This window comes from Merops nubicus, unplaced genomic scaffold (assembly GCF_000691845.1).
Source record: "Merops nubicus isolate BGI_N331 unplaced genomic scaffold, ASM69184v1 scaffold17398, whole genome shotgun sequence".
NCBI lineage: Eukaryota > Metazoa > Chordata > Aves > Coraciiformes > Meropidae > Merops > Merops nubicus.
In genome coordinates, this window is record NW_008625276.1 from 30,031 (window position 1) to 46,704 (window position 16,674).

At 40.4% G+C, this 16,674-nt stretch overlaps 1 protein-coding gene across 1 annotated transcript in view; it reads right to left on the reverse strand.

The window, feature by feature from the left end:
• The window catches only part of LOC103778063 (transcription factor COE2), a gene marked incomplete at both ends in the record, with an annotated part of 120,892 nt that overhangs the window by 29,319 nt on the left and 74,899 nt on the right, over nt 1-16,674 (reverse strand). The window lies entirely within an intron of this gene.

Below are 16,674 nucleotides of genomic sequence, written 5' to 3' on the forward strand. Positions count from 1 at the left end.
ACAAGACCTTGTATCTCTCAAATAAATTGGAAACATTAGATAATTTTAAGTATCAAAACAATTCACTCTTCCTGGCTAACAGTCTGATGTCATTTGCAAATATCTACCGTTTAACCTCCTGCTTTCTTCCTCCCACACTTAGTCAATCACTCCAATTTAGATTTTAAGATTCAAGTTTGAATGTGGGATCATTATTTAGGGCCTCTTTTCCCTTGTCTAGTATCAGACCTGAAACACCACCTGGAAACACCATGGGAAGGCAGAAAACTATTACTAAAGTGTCTGATTTGTAGAGCCTCAGGCCCCTTGCAGTGCTGAGCCCAGAAACGCTGACACCAACACAATTCTCTTGGACTTGAACTCATGTCTGACTCCCAGCCTCCTGCCTTAACCACAGAGCAATTCCTCCTCAAATACCCCATCTCTCTGCAGCCTAGGACATCATATTTCTGTCTGCCTTATATCTAGTGGCTATTTTTTTTCTAAGAGCTTCATTTCCAAACTAATAGTAGCTGAATGCAAACCTGCAGTATGTCACCCAAACCCAAAACATGTCAGTAAACTCGATAGTTATGTTCTGTACTTTTTCCACCCTCTGCACAGTTTTCATCTCTAAAGTAAATTCAGTGCCACTCTTTCTGAGCAGCAGCAGGCACACACGTCCACAGCTGGGATTCACACTCCTTTGGTAGATGCTGATTCTGTCTTGCAAAGTGATCCTATTTTCAAGAAACAAGGGCTGGGGGAGAGAGAGCACTGCCAGTTATACAGACAGTCATTTCTCAGTGCTGAATGGAGTTATTTGGCATGGCCACATTTGCTAGGGGAAAAAAAAAAAATCTCCAAGGAAAAGCTCCTTGTTTGTGCACTCTGATGAAAACCTGAAACCATTAATGAAAATAATAATTGAACTCTATGGGTTCGAATTGAAAATGAAACACAACACTAACAGCGTGGCTGTAATTGCAATTGTTCTCCAAAAAAGTCTTTGGAGGACTCTCTGCAATCTGAGCAGTTCCCCTTTTCCTTTGGGTTTTCCTTCTTCCTCCCACACCAAAACTTTCCAGTAACTTACCAGACAATGGCTAAAAGCTTATTTATACTGTAAGATCCATATTATTCATGCCATTTGGCACAGGACCAAATGCCATAGCATAATCAAAAGTCAATAGGCAGGGAGGTAATAGAGTAGAGGATTGGGCTGACGGGCTGTTGAAAGGGACGTTCAGATAATATTCCCTGGTTTATTACAGTATCTGTGGGCTCCAACTGTGCTAAGCATTGCACAGTCACGTTGTGAAATTGTTAGTGGAGAAAAGATACACAAAGGACAGGATGAAAGAAAGGCTTTCATACACATTTCATTAATGGGGAAGTCAAGGCACCCAGGAACCAAGTGACTTACCCTACAACATAGATCGAGTTGTTTTCCCAGCCAGGAGCCATGCCTGCAAGTCCATATTTGAGATTTTACTGCTTCTTTTTAATAGTGACAAAAATTTCATAAAGCTCCTTGCCTCAGAACGTAACACCCAGCAGGATTTTGGAAGCACAGCCAAATTCTTCTTCGTTCCACTTCTGTCAGCCCCAGCAGTACAGCCATGGCTTGGTGCTGGACTCCACCACACGAACAGGCCTGATGATGCTCTGCAGAACCACCTAAATCTGTTTGTGCTCTGGTATCACTTTGTCCTTATAACTCTACACCAGTGCATGTTTAACTCCAGTGCCACTTTGCAAACCCTGTGGATCCCAGGAAAGGCTCACAAAGGTGTTCAACGGGCACAGAATATGATCCCCACTCTTTTTTTTCCATACAGCTAGAGAAAGTCATGATTCCTTTGACTCTTCCATCCTCTTACCCCATTGCTCTCTGAAAACCTCTCCTGAGCCATGCTAGGCTGAACAGTGAGCACCAATTACACCAACAGCCTCTTTGCTGCTGCTGGGTCTGCTGGTTTTTACTATTTCTGCCAGATGGCAGAGGCCAGCAAGGAAAAACTCTACCCTGCAGTTAATGCAGAATTTGGTAATAACTTCCCAGGGACTCCAAGAGATCAGAAAGTTGCACTGATGGGAACGTTAGAGATGGAACCAAGGTTAGGCACCTATTTTACACCTGCCAGAGCGGATATCACTCAGCAGAAACCTCCCACTCCTTTCTGAAGGCAGGAACATTGCCTGTCCCTGGACTGGTTCTGTACAGAATAAACATTCATTTGCTAAAGAGGCAAATTTACATCCCAGCACCTTGGGTCCATACCCATTTTGTTGCCTCCTCCCTTTTCGGAGGTCTATTCAGTCGGTAGATTTGCACCTATTGTACTTCTGGGTCTAGTCACAGATGACCTTGAGTCTGAGCACTGGTGTAACATTATATTCCTATGACAGATTTATAGATTGGCAGATAAGGGTGCGTTCAGCGCATTCCTTCCCTAAGACAGGACAGCATCCAATGTTTGTTAGCATCATTAAACTAAAACTGACTTTTCACCTGCTCCCATACCATATGCAGCTGCAAATTTTTAAATTAAACTATGAAGCCATGCATAAATTTACATATATTACAGACTAGCCTCTCCATTTAACATGCAAATGTACTCCAATGTTTCAGAACACCTTCTGTCGCTAATTAATTTGCTGAATTATAATTAGACTAATCCTGCATAATTAATAAGCACAGATTTTTTTTTAATTTCTAAGCAGCTTGATGAGATCATTCACTTCCTTCTATAAACTGCTAAGTAACTGTTAAAAAAAATCTGGAAAGAACATATGTGAAAAGGTATGTTTGATGTCGCATACAAATTTAAACTAGCGGGCAAGCTTCAAGGAAGTCAAGATTAATATAGGTATGTGCTTGGAGCATCATTTTCAGGGGCACGGACCAAGATTTTCTGTGTCTATTTTATTCCTTTTGCTTTTACCCATTGGACCTTCGAAGATCATAGACCGAGACAGGAAAGGATTACAGAACTGTGTGTAGTGTTAGGGGATGTTCTGATATTAACACACCGTGGTCTATCAAAACACTCTCCCTCTACATGCTGTGTGTGGATAAGCTCCTTTGATGGTATTTGGAATTGTTTTCATTTCGCCTGCCAAAACCAACGGAGATCATTCTAGGGAAACAATTAAGTGCTATTAGCACTGGATTCATTCTCTAATGATTAAAATGAAGGGTCCTGCTTTAATGTTGAAGAGCTTGGATTCAGAGAAATACAGATGCCAATATGGATTTGAACATGTGCAGTGTTAGAGGCCACGGAGCAGGGAGTCTGCAGAGCAACCCTTGCACAGAAACCAGCCACGTCCTGAGACCTCACCCAGCAATTTAATCGTGCAGAGAAGGAGCATCCAAAATATCACAGGATATTTTGCAAACAAGAAGGCAAACACACAAAGGAGTGCATTATATCTATAAACATTATATTTATAAACATGCACACACATTGTAATCTAATTTGCTGTTTACTGTATTTCTGGATATACTTCTTGGTGTGTATTTCAGCTCTATTGCTAACATCTTTGTTTAGTCTTCACTTCAATATTTCTCAGCTGCAGCACTCGCCAGCATCACTGAGTGTTTGCTTCAATTTTGAGTAAGTAAAATCTGAAACAAGACCTCCTGAGTCAACCCAAACAAAGGAAGCAAGAAGGAAAAACTGAATTCCTACACGAGATTGCTGAACCACTTAAAGCCTTCGAGTGTGTTTGTCAATGGTGCATGTTTACCAAGGACCTCTCTTTAGGAGAAGAAACACCAACTTGGAATTAAAAATATAGAATTGCACACTTGGCACCCAGACCACTCACAGAGCATAGCAGTACCACGAGACCTGTTCACTGTGGCAGATTACCATGGCATTTAAGGACTCCAGACACAGAAAAGCTCCTCTAACAATAGTGTGGGATATATTTATAGGCAGCCCTAATATACACTGTTTTCCTAATAGCCACTAAACATATGACCAGATGACCAGGGAAGCTAAAGAGGAATTAATTGATACAAACAACATCCTTCTGTTTCATACACTTCCATTTCTTATCTTCCACCTCAGCTCAGCAGACAGAAAAGATGTGAAGAGTTTAAAAAAAAAAAAAAAAAAAAAAGCCAGATCAGGTCTGTATTTTTTTCCTCCTCATTTCTGCCTGTACCTCATTTTAAACCATGGATGAATTGGCCCAAAGATATGTAGGTCACATGGCTGAGGCAGAAATAGAATCTGTATCTCTAGAGTCACAGTGCTGGGTACAGGAGTGAGTCACTGGAATTCTTTAAAGCTATTCTTATTTTGTCAGAATAATATATTCTGCAGCCACAACATATGGCCAAACCCAAATGTCAGCAGCCACATCTTTCAGGACATTTCTGATGTCCAGGGCTTCCTACCATTTCCCAATTCTTTGACCATGGAATTTGCCCAAACTGATACAGTGACTATTTGCATTTTGTTATTGTTTCAAGTCCTGAAAAAAGATCATTTGTGTGCACATGTGCACATGTAAAGGGAGGTAATTTTGCTTTCAAGAGAAAAATTCTCAGCTCTGAAACCCATCTTCTTCTGTGTTTTAGTACATATCCTCAGAAATCAACTAATTTTCCAAAGGAAAAGAATCAATATTTTAGACATCTATGTACCTGTTTGCATTTATGAGGAATATGAAAATTTCTAGTGTGCAGTAAATAAATTAATTCATTTAAAGTGATTCCACCTTTCACTGCAAACATTTCATTCATCTCTGCTTACTAGTCTCCAAATTTAATTAACCTTTTCAGTATCTTTTGATGTAGCACATATGTGCCAGAGGCCAAAAAAGAAGCAACATTTTGGGGTATGAACTCTGTTAACTGGCAATGGGTAAGCCTCAAAGGAGGCAGCAGTTTGGTTTGAAGAGACACCCCACAGTTGATATACCACTGCAGGACCCTAATAAAGGGCTACAGTGAAAGGGGGTGATGGGGGTGGGCAGAACGAGGACAAATCTGCTTCCCCTCACTTGAGTATCTCTGCTGGTGTTGATGCTCAGGGGGACTTGACTTTGCCTATTTGACTTCCTAGTTATTTCAGGGCAACTGTCTGACCCTAAGAAGTTATGATGACTTTGAAGATACCCAGTAAGATAAAATCTGTTTCAGTGGGCTCAGTATGAGACCTTTTGGAGAAGCACTGTACTAAGAGGCACACCTCTGGAATCCAATGGTTCCAAACACCACCATGCCATTTCTCTGGGCTCACCTTTCAAAACCATGGCTCTGCATCCACACACCCCCTCCCCAGGATCAAAGCACAGGTTCCATCCAGGTAGAGTCCCTTGGTGCAACTGCACACACAGTCTCAGTGTTTGAGAGCAGCCCAGATTTTCATGAAACCTATCACAAAATCCACATCCCTTTAAAGTGCCTTAGATTGGGCACCCAAAAATCAAGATAGGGTAAAATTCAAGCACTTGGGCAATCAGTTTGCTGTAACCTCATGGCTGCAGCAAGTTATTTTGCCTCTGGCAAATACTTTATGCTACAGGAGAAATTGCTTCTCTCCACTCCACCCGCCTCTCCCACACGCGCACACGCACGCACCCCAAGTTGGCTGTGCAGTGATGTTAACAGGAGAGGAAAATTGCTTCCTGACCTTTCCAGTGATCAATTTACACCCTGAAGCATGAGATTGGTTTCATTTTCGTGTGTATATGTAACACCTATTCCCACATCACTTTAGACAATGCAAAACCCGCCGTTCACTTGAATGGCTGCACGTGGTCAGAGCTGGCCTTGGGGGTGGCCTCCTTCAAGACACCCATAATGGAACAACCCCCAGCTTCTGATCTCACAGCTTGAGCCAACCATGAATAAATACCCTGTGCAACCAAGAGCTTCCTCTGCCTGACCAGAGTGGTCCTTCTCGCACAGGATTGTTTGTGCTTGTTTTTAATCTCATTAAGGTAAGACTTCTGCAATGCTCTGCTTTATGACTAGACTAATGAGCTTGTGTGAGGGCTCCAGATGTTGCCAAATGCAGCAACCACGATCTGTATTCTTCATTCACTTCAAATTCTAATATTCTTCCCTGATTTGTGGAGATCATATGGGACGACTCAATTTGGTGCTTATGCAGGTATTGCAGAAGCCAGAGAAGAGGCTCTTTCAAAAGCTGCATGCAAGCCCCATACTTAACTGGCTGAAAAACTTCTCAGGGAGAAGATCCAATCCACTTTATCTCTTGGAGATACACATCATATTTTGGTATGTACACATTATATGTTTTGCATACTCAGCTGCAGGCATGCACACATCCATGCAGAGCATAGATTTTAAGCCAACAGTTGGCTTATTGATTGGAAAATATTCAGGTTTTGGTTCTTTAAATAACAAGGTATCATTCCAGATGCACCATCATCACATGCTCTCTACTGAGAAGAGTCTCTTGGCAGTTCCCAGCTTTAGGACTTCCTGCCCACATCCCTGCTGCACTGACAGGCTGATGTGTGCAGTGAATTTTGGATTTTTTCCTTCTCGAGTTCTCCTGCAGTCGTGATTTCTGGAGAAAAGTTTTAGAGTGCATGCAACATTTGCTGAATGTTTTCTTCATGTATCTAATCCAGATGTTTGCATTTTAAATAATTGAAAAGCTGCTATGGTAAATAGACATCAGGAGAGGCTAATGGGAGTAGCACTGTCATTAGGAAGAACTTGTATGATGAGACATTAGACATGGAGCCAGTCCCTGCAGTGTCAGGACAGGTTATGGGAATGAAGGCTTGTAGCTTGTTGAAGAACACCACCCATCAGTGCAAGACCAGCCATGAACTAAAGAGACTGCTGAGCAAGGTTGGCACAAATTGCACAGAATGTGTAATGAAAATATATTGTGAGCTTTCCCAGTCTAAACCCTTCTATTTCTTCATATGCTTTGATTTAGTTGCACACAAAAATTTAAAAAAAAAATTAAAAACTTAAAAGAATTGTTTTCTTTTCTCCACTTTGCAGACCCATTCCCTAAGCTAGTTTAAGAGCAAGGGTTGCTCCCGAAGTTCCCAAATGAAAGACTGGAATTGCTGCAGAACTTTATCACACATAGGGTTATTTTGATTTAAGATTGGGACTGACAGTGCTGTTTTCAGTCTGAGGGTACCTGAGCTCTACTCAAAGCACCGTGAACTTGCAGCTTCACTCTTCAGCTGTCCTAATTTTTTTCTCCCCGGCTAAACACTTGCTCTGTTTTAATTTGAACCTCCTAAAATTCAGCCTTAACCTCACTGAAGTCAAGTCAGCTTGATGGAAATAAGATTATATGCAGGTTTGCAGTAGCTTTGTTAAATGGATTTTTAAAAATCACGTCTTAAGTTACATGGCTGTAACTGAGGCTGGTGACCAGCCCTGTGATCTCTGAGCTTTCTAGGATTTCTTACAGTTATTTTCCCTGAAATGTTTTTAAATACCATATCTCAGCTATGTAAACTGACACAGAAAAAATTTACAGTTAGAATGATCTGAACCAGGTAAAACTTGCTCCATGGAAGTCAGCTCCTGTTTATTCCCTCTCCATGGCACAACTGGGTTTTCCCCCAATATGCAAAAATGTTTTAATGGCTCCACATCATGATGAAATCCCTTCTAAAGGCTCCTTTGGAGCTGTTAACAACTATCTACTGAAATATCTATGGAACAGCTATTTTACAGGAGTTATGGTCCACTGGGCCTAAAATCCATCTTTTATAAGAAGCCATCAGGAAAGAAGAAAGCACTCCATAAAAGACCAGAAGATTTCCAAAGATACTTTTCTCTACCAAGAAAATTAACTCTGCAAAGTTTCTTCATGCATAAATGTTCAATTACACCTCTGATGAATGCTGTGAAGTTGAATAGCATCTGATAAACTGCTCTGACTTGGCTTTCCACTGTGACTGCCAGCATAAGCTTCTTAAAGGCCTTGGATATGAAGCTGAGCATCATTGTTTCAATAAGGCAATTGCACAAACATTTGCTGTGTGAATTCTAACCACCAAAAATTAAGTTTAATACAAAAATTTAAGGCTAAGTGGCTTTATGTGGTTTCCTGGGGACCCAGAAATGTTGCATCTCTTCCATAAGATCAGCATTACTGTAGAGATCAGCTAGAAGACTTGCACATCTTAATATACATGCTAAAAAGATGTGCCATAGCTTTGAAGCTCTTGGGGTTTATATCTACTAATCACACTCATAAGGAATCATCAAACCAATAAATGTCAAGGCAGAAACTCTGATCTCTGCCAGGACACTTGGAGATTTTTTTTTAGAAGATTAATCACTTGCTATAATAATAGACCCCTCCCTTCTCTGCTCCCCTTTTCCCTCTCCACCTTCAAAAATAATAATCATAAATTAGTCAACAGTTTGAGTCTAAATTCTGTTTTTGCAACAATTCAGAAAATGCCAACACAATTTTTTGTTGCTTAATTAGACTACCAATTTGGAAGACAGCTTAGGAAAACATTCACTATAATTCTCAAAGTGAGGCATTAGAAACCATTTAATCTGTCCTACGTAATTACTTTGTACTTATCTATTAGCAAGTAAAATATTAGGGGGAAAGTGTCTTTTACACACAACAGAGGGTTTCTTTCTAATAAAAAGAGGCCTGCTCCTTTCCTTACTTGTCGACTAAGCTCATATTCCTGAGCACCTGAGCAAAAATAATAGTGCAGCTATTATGTTTGGCAATGTTGTTACTTCAGCTTAGAAAATGACAAAACTTTGAAAAAAAAGTGAAATTGTTTTTCTAAAGGGCTTTTCCTCCAGCATTTGCTGCCAGGGTTTGGTTTGGCTCCCCGTGCCTATGAACACCACTGCAAGGGGCTAGCCTGGCCAGCTCAGCTGCCTGGCAGTTGGGGACTTGTGAACATCTTTCCCTCTTAATGACAGAAATTATTTTTACTAAGAGACTATCCAAAACCTTTAAAGAGGGATCAGGGCCTCACTGTCCCAGCAGTTATAAAAGAGCAGGAGACAGAACCGTCCCTTTCCTGAGCCTCTGTGGCTCTACCCATGAGGGGAAATTGGTTCCAATACCTTGTTTAGATGCAAGGGAAGTTTTTGGTTTACAAATAAATGTTCCCATCTCAGAGCATTTGCAGCTCAGCTGTTACAGCCTTCAGCTGAAATCAGGAGTGGAAAGTGAAGCTCTCAGGTGTTACTCAGAAACCTAACTCTTCTATTTAAGAAACTCCTGTTTTCTTAGAACCAGTCATCTCACCATGAGCACTTTGGTCCTTTTTTGAGTGGATAGCTGGTTTTCATTTTTCTATAGCATGCTGTAGGGAATGCCTTGTTTGGTCTAAATATTGGGCTAAATGTTGCAAACTTTGCCTGTTGCAGCCTTAATGTGAATCTACCAATTTACTCAGTGTCCTTAGTGGTAGTTAACACTGGTTTTGTAATAGCTCTTTGCCACAACAAATCCAACTCTGACAAACACTAGCACTCCAGCTTCAGTTCAAGCAGTCTTACTTGAAATTAGAAGGTATTGTTTGACGATTAAAGGAAGAGTTAATATTCTACTGTAGCTGGGGTTGTGTGAGTTCTTGTATCTGTATATGCCCTGCAAACATGATCACCCCAAACTTTCCTCTGCACTACGTTATCCCCTGTTAATCACAGAAAAAAACACATCTGACCATAAAACAGGAGGACTCAGAAGAAAATAGAATGGCATTTATGATTCAGAGATTTTCTGATAGAAATTTGCTTGGTAATGGTGGAGATCAGGGATTTGTAAACATCCAAAAAAACATCACAGCACAGTTCAACACTTTGGGCACTCCCCAGACTTAAACGGTCCAGCAATCCTCAGTACTTCCTTGGGGACAGTCCTGTTATTATCCTTTCATATAGATTCTTATGGTCAGATAGAAACTACCCACTGGTGTGTGCCCAGCCTTGCCCGCTGTGGCCTAGCTGAGCTTCTCAGCAGACAGGAAAGGATCATACAATGAGGGAAGCCTCAGACAAAAATCTGTTCAAAAGGTATTTGAAAAGAGACAAGCAACAACAGTCATTCACTAGAGACTGAGAATTGCTCTCTACAGGGTGAAATGTTCCAGTCTGCAGAATGCTGTTGATTATATCACACCAAGAGATGCATGTGAGAGCTTATTTCTGGGGGAGTCATGTGATGCAAGACTATACACGTGTATGTGAGCGAGAAAACACAAACTCTTCATAAAAGCCCTGAACAACACTCCACTTATGATTGTTTTATGATGGGTATAGTAGCTCAGAACTTCCCTTTAATTTCCAGTTCAAGCTCAAGACCTGAGAAAGTTTGGCTTCCAGGAGAACTCGGAGTACTTAAAATCTCAAAACTAAGCAATGGTAAGGATTTCTTCCAAAAAGCACTCCCACTGCCATTAACACACATGCACACACACACAAAAAAGCAAAAGCAAAAGAGCACTGCTGTAGTGCTTGGCACCCACCAGCATTTCACATGTGCCTCGGAGCTCACCACATGCTGGTCAAGGTTCAGAGTGCCCAGGGATTCCCTGTCGAGTGCCCAGTTTGAGAAATCTTCAGATGAGCCTAATTTTTTCCAAGTGCTGATCACCACCCTCTTCAGTGTCTTAAATTTAAGATCCAGTGTTTGCAGGCACTTTTATCCCATATTTTTGTGGCTGTGACCAGAAGAGTCCAGTGTAATACTCAGAGACACCAAAGTTTTGTGTGGCTGTGTGTGTGAGTATGCAAAGAGAGAGGCTTAAAAGGGTAAGAGGCATAAATCACTTCACATTGCTACTGTAATAACTGTGGACAAAAGAATAAAATTTGTCACCAACCTAATATTACCATCAATGTTTTGTCTAGCCACATTCCTTCCAATTTAAAAACAGTTCAATACCCCTCTTACCTTCAAGTAGCGGCACTTAATAAACAGTGATGGATGCTTTTTATTCCCTTTCCCCCCTTCCTCCTGTTCCAGGCTTTCCTGTGTCTTTTACAAGAGGATTGTTTAGCTTGGGGGAAATGTAGATCCTCCATCTTTCTTGCATTGACATGCATCCCTCAAGGAATGACGACCATATTTAATTCATAACCCCCGTTGGCTACACAAACATACAACTTCCCATCAATTAGGCAACACAGAGATGCTGTTAAAAATCAATGAGCTTATTATTAAATATATTTTCTTTACATGTCACAATAATAGTTATTGCTGCTCCATTGTTAGAGCTGGAATATCAGCTGGTTAAGCAGCTCTATAAAAAGGGGGCTGATTTCTTTTTGATCAGCCAGTGTAATATCAGAGAGTATCTGAACAACATTGTCCTTGCTGTGCTGCTTGACACGGAAGCTGAAGGATAAAGGTGATAAAAAGTGACCAAATGGATGTTTCTTGAATAAAATCATCTAGTATCAGTGGAACACAGCAGCTACTGAATATTTACCTGATTTTCATAGCCATACACAGAGATCCACAGAAGTACAAGGCACAGAACATCCATCCTCACCAGACCCATCAAAACACAGATAGGCTTGTATTTGTGTTTTCACTGTGGTGTGTTTATTAGAAATTATTTGGATATTTTGACACATGCCACTACTGAGGGAGCTCCCTGCCTACAACAGAGACGTAAAGTCTGTGCCAGCTCATGCAAAGGTTAAAAAAAAAATTCCACACACACAAAAACCCACAGTGCACAGATTTTGGCAAGTACATCATATGCTGTCTGGCCACAGCTGATCTGAAGCGAGTCCCCTGTAATTATGGGAGAAGGTGGAACAGGTTTCCTGCTAATTGGAAAATTCTGCAAATGGCACCACTGAAGTAAATTGACAGTCGTTAGAATATTAGCAAAATGAGGGAACTGATTAGGAAAAAGCTCAGATGTGGACTCTTTTTTTTTTTTTAAATAGTGCCTGAATCTCCCAACAAATTGATAATAAAAGCTGAACTTAATAATAACAGCTGTTACTTGACCTGGATGCAAAAATATTTGTGCACATATGCACATGTATATAGATACTATATACATACACCAACACACATGCTTATCAATGTATTAAGTGCACAAACAGCCACATCCGTATTATTCCTGTCACTCTTCTCACATTAAGACAAATACACAGAATGTTTGCTAACTTTTCAGAAAATATGTATTTTCCCCAAATATTTACGCACAGTAGGAGCAAAGCTGCCTTGAAGAGCACCATCGAGAGGCATGTTCTAATGAAACTGTACTCACTCCATGCTTCAAACAAATCTTGAAGATATTTGTTTACGTCCTTAAATCTTTAAGTGATTTGTTCCTGGGGGAAGCTGGGTTTCTATTGTAAATTTGTTCTTGATTGACGGCTGTTGAGAATTCTAGTAGCAACTTCCCTTTGTGTTTTAGTTTAAACTGTACAGGAAGCACAAAGTGGGATTTGGCCACGACTTTGGCCATCCATCAACACTTCAGTATTTGTATTCGTTAGTTTTCAGCTACTAGGAGCGAGGGAAAAGCAGACGTGAGGGGAAAAATAAGACGTTCTAATTAGAGACACCCCTACAAATACCATCAAATCCACCTCTCCCTAACTTCATTATGAGTCTTTCATTTCTTTTCCTGCAATCCTCTGTTTAGTTCTCAAAATAATCTCTGAGGGCCTGATCCTACAGCACTGACTTTATTGGGAGCTCTAACTCGCATCATGCTAACAACTTGTTTTGACACAGAATGATCTCTCTCTGGTTGCTGAGGTCTCTCGTTTGCTATCAGCTTCACTAGCACGAAAAGATGCTCCATTGGTCGTTGCCTTTGAGGGGGGAGAATGTTGCTTTTCTTTTTATTTATTTATTTTAAACAAGCTTAGATATTTGCTCCCCTTCTCGAAGGGAAGTCCAAAAGATGTTAATATAATTTAGCCAAAGACATCTAAAAGAAATTCCAAAAAATATCCCGTAAAATGTATTAAAAAATGAGATGCTTTCTCAGTAGATTAGTGACATTTTTAAACAATCCAATGGAATCATAGAATAAATGTACAACTGACTATAAAATCCTATAGACAGCCCAATAAAACTTCGAGTTATTGTTTCAATAAGACCTTTCCTCATAACAACTACCACAGAAATTTTTATTACGTCCAAACTAATGCAGACTACGCATATTCGCTATGAATTTGAGATTACTTTATTCATCCCAGTGATACCATAAACCTAATAAAAACTCTAGCCTGGATGATTATATCACACGAAGAACCAAAATAACTACACAGTATTCTCTGTGCCTAATGCAGTCAACCTTGAATTGATTTTAAGTATAACATTTTCAGACTTAAGAGATTTCTCTCTAATGCAGCACTTGTTCCTCTTGCTTATACATTTATAACATTTTATTTCCTTCTATCTAATTTTTATTGTAGGTTTGGTGTCTCTTTTATTGTACTTCACTATTTGGGTGAATGTTCTTGTACCTAAATCTCATTCAGTAGCAAAAAAATATTTATACGTAGTGTACAATTTTGCTTAAAAGAATAAAGAACACAGACAGAACTTTAACAAAGATTGAGGGTTTATAGGCTGGAGCCTTAGTTAATTTAAACAAGCATGTGTTTGTGGGCATGGGAGAACCTCAGCTGTGCCCCCAGCACCAGACACCATGCCTTTATAGGGCAATTTCACCAGAATAGTATTAGCTTGCATCCTGTTAAAATTCTACAGGACTTTTGTAGCATGATTTTTTCTGTATATTTTTGCTTGATCTGATTAGCAGGCAGCCTACTGTTTGCATTTCAAGTATCCACGTTTATTTTCACATATTTATTTAAACAAATCAGTGAGTCAGAATAATGCCAGGTCTAGTCTCTTCATAGTGGTCCCTAGATGACAAGAATACACAGCAATTCCCACTCCTCATGCTATTTTGGCCACTTCAGCATCTCATATCCTGCCCCAAAGCCAATTCAAATCAATGGACTGATTCTCATCAGCTGCTCTGGATTTTGGAGCAGGGCTTTTGGTGCCAAAATTCAGCTACATATTTTCTAGGGGAACAGACCTGCATGCTCATAGAGGTGGCTTGAAAAGCCACACAGAGCAGCATGCAAAAAGGAAGCAGATAGGATTCCTTTCAAAAAAATACCAAGAAATGACACGACTAAAAAAACATTATGGTTCAGGATGTTATTTTCCTTCCTATCACTGTAGATGTTCAATGTACTGTCCTAATTTTCATCTCCCTCAGAAGGAATTTCTCCCTAGGTTCAAGAGATACAAAGATTTTCGAGACATTTCTTGTCAGTCCTAAAAGTAGGTGGCTTTTGACAGCTTTTATAGGAGTAATTAGGCTCCACTACACACCAGCCAGGTTTTCTCCCACCTTTCCTGTTTTGTTTTGGTTTGGATTTTTTTTTCAGTTTTTTGCTTCAATTTCCATTTTTGGTCTGCTCCATTTCCTAGTTTTCATTCATCCTGACAATTCCACTTCATGGAGACAAAAGAAGGAAGGAGGGGGAGAAGGGAAGGGGAAGAGGAGGAGAAATCCAACCCAAAATTTAAAAAAAAAAAAAAGGAAAAAAAAAAAATCCAATCCAGTCAGTTTGTGCCAAATACAGTTAAGGGTGGTTGGGGAGAGGGGGAGGCAAAAGAAAAAAAAAATCAAGTCACTTTCAATCAAGTGTCACACCTTTAAATAGTGGTTAAATCTTTGCATTATGCAGCTCATCCCTTTTACAACATGGGGTTCCCGTAGAGAATTCCCTGTTTACACTGGGAATTCCTCCAGGAGAGCATCAATAAAGCTGAACAGATGTCAGGGTGGAATGCCAGCGGCAGTGGCTGTTGTCAGGGGTGGTGGGGAGAGAGTCAGGAAACAATAAGAGGCGGCATCTGCTGCACAAAGCCCTTGCGTGTGGGTCAGGGTTTGCCAGTGTGTTGAGATTCCACCCTCTCCTTTGTCTGGGCACATTGCCTCTCTTGTTCCTGGATGACAGGGGTTGACACATGTCACCCAACCCTATCAGAAAGGCTATTTGTTTGGCTCTTGCATATGCACCAGTGTTTTTGACCTCCTCTGCTTGGAATATATTGAACAATCCTGGAAGGGGGAGGAAGGGGAACCTGAAGGGGAAAAAAAAACCCAAAACACAACAAAACCCCCAAGCCCACAGGTCCTCCCGGACACACAATTTCATTAGGCACTTTGTGTCCAAACTGAAGATGGAGATGCCCTTCTTTTAATTAAAAGCGTGATTGATGAAACTTAACTAAGGAAAACCCAGGGTTTGAAACACTTCTTAGAGCTAAATCCAAACAAATACTTGAATCAAATTTTGATTTATAACAAAAATGTATTTTAAAAAAAAAAAAGTTTTCATCCTATAAAGAAAAAAATGAAGCTAAGCTGCAGGAGTAAAGGACAATATCCAGCTGAAGGAGCTGAGCCCCAGTTTGACTGCAAATTTCCTCACAACCTTAACTAGAGGCTCGTGATAATACAGACTTCTGAAACTCCATGCCAAAGGTTATAAAGGACTTGAACCTCTGCATGACTTTGTATTAGGACCAATAGGGTAAAAAAAATTAGAGAATGAAACAACAGCATAAAAGCAAAAAAAAAATTAGGTAAATAAGGGGAGTTCTTACTGGTGCTAAATAAGAAAACAGGAGGTTGGGGTATGCTACACGAGCTGTTTGCATATCAGGGTCTCTTCCCCCAAAACTTGTTAATTGTCTATATTGGAAGACCCATAATGAAATCCTGACAAACTCCATGTACTTACTCTTTAGAAGTAACAGCAAAATAAGGACATTTTAGTTAACTTTTCCCCTTTACAAAGAACTTCTTGTTATTGCACTATCCTTACCCTCACTTAATATTTAGAAGACTTCTTCTAAAACAACCTCTGCCAAAAATGAACAAATTAAAAGCTGCCCGTAACACTCTTTACTATTTTGATTCCTTTTAAAACTTCAATTTCCCTCAAAATAATAAAACACAAACCCAAAGTAAAAATCCATCCATTTCAAGTGCAGCAAGTCTTCACTGAAAGGTAAAGCCAGTGCAGCGCTACTCGGTGTGCATTTCGGCTTGCCAGGTTGGGAGCTGCAAACAAAGCCTGCAGGCTGGCTCCCGAGCTGGCAGGACACCCCAGCCCTGCCAGGGAGAGCTGCAGGCTGGGAAGCTCACCCCAGGAAGGAGCAGTGCAACAGGGGATGGGGGAGAGCTGAGGTTTCAGCTCAAACGAGACGGCTAGAGCTGAGATTTTCACATCGCCTTTTGTCTCCTACTAATATCCGAGCTGTGAAATTTTTTCGAAAGCAGCCTCTCGAGTTACAGGGAAGGAAAGCCCCATCTTTCATCCGAGGGGATTTGGAGACACATTACAGCCTGGCACTCTGCAACTGTGCAGAGGCAAACCTTTGAACTTTCCTCTCTCCAAATTTCTTCATTACTTTCAGAAGTCAAGGAAAAAAAAAATAATGCACGCACGCAGAGTTTAGAATTTCTCTCTGATTGAATGCTTGCAAAACAAAAAAGAAATCCCACTTTTTTATCTTTATATGCTTCAGGGGTTCAGTGTTCGGGGTATTTTTTTTTTTCCCATTTGACAATCAGAAATTATTTTTGGCTGCTATGTAGCTAGCAAAGGTTAATTGGTCTTGCTGCTGTAAAATACTGAATTCTGATCACTTGATTAATGAGGTGTCAGAA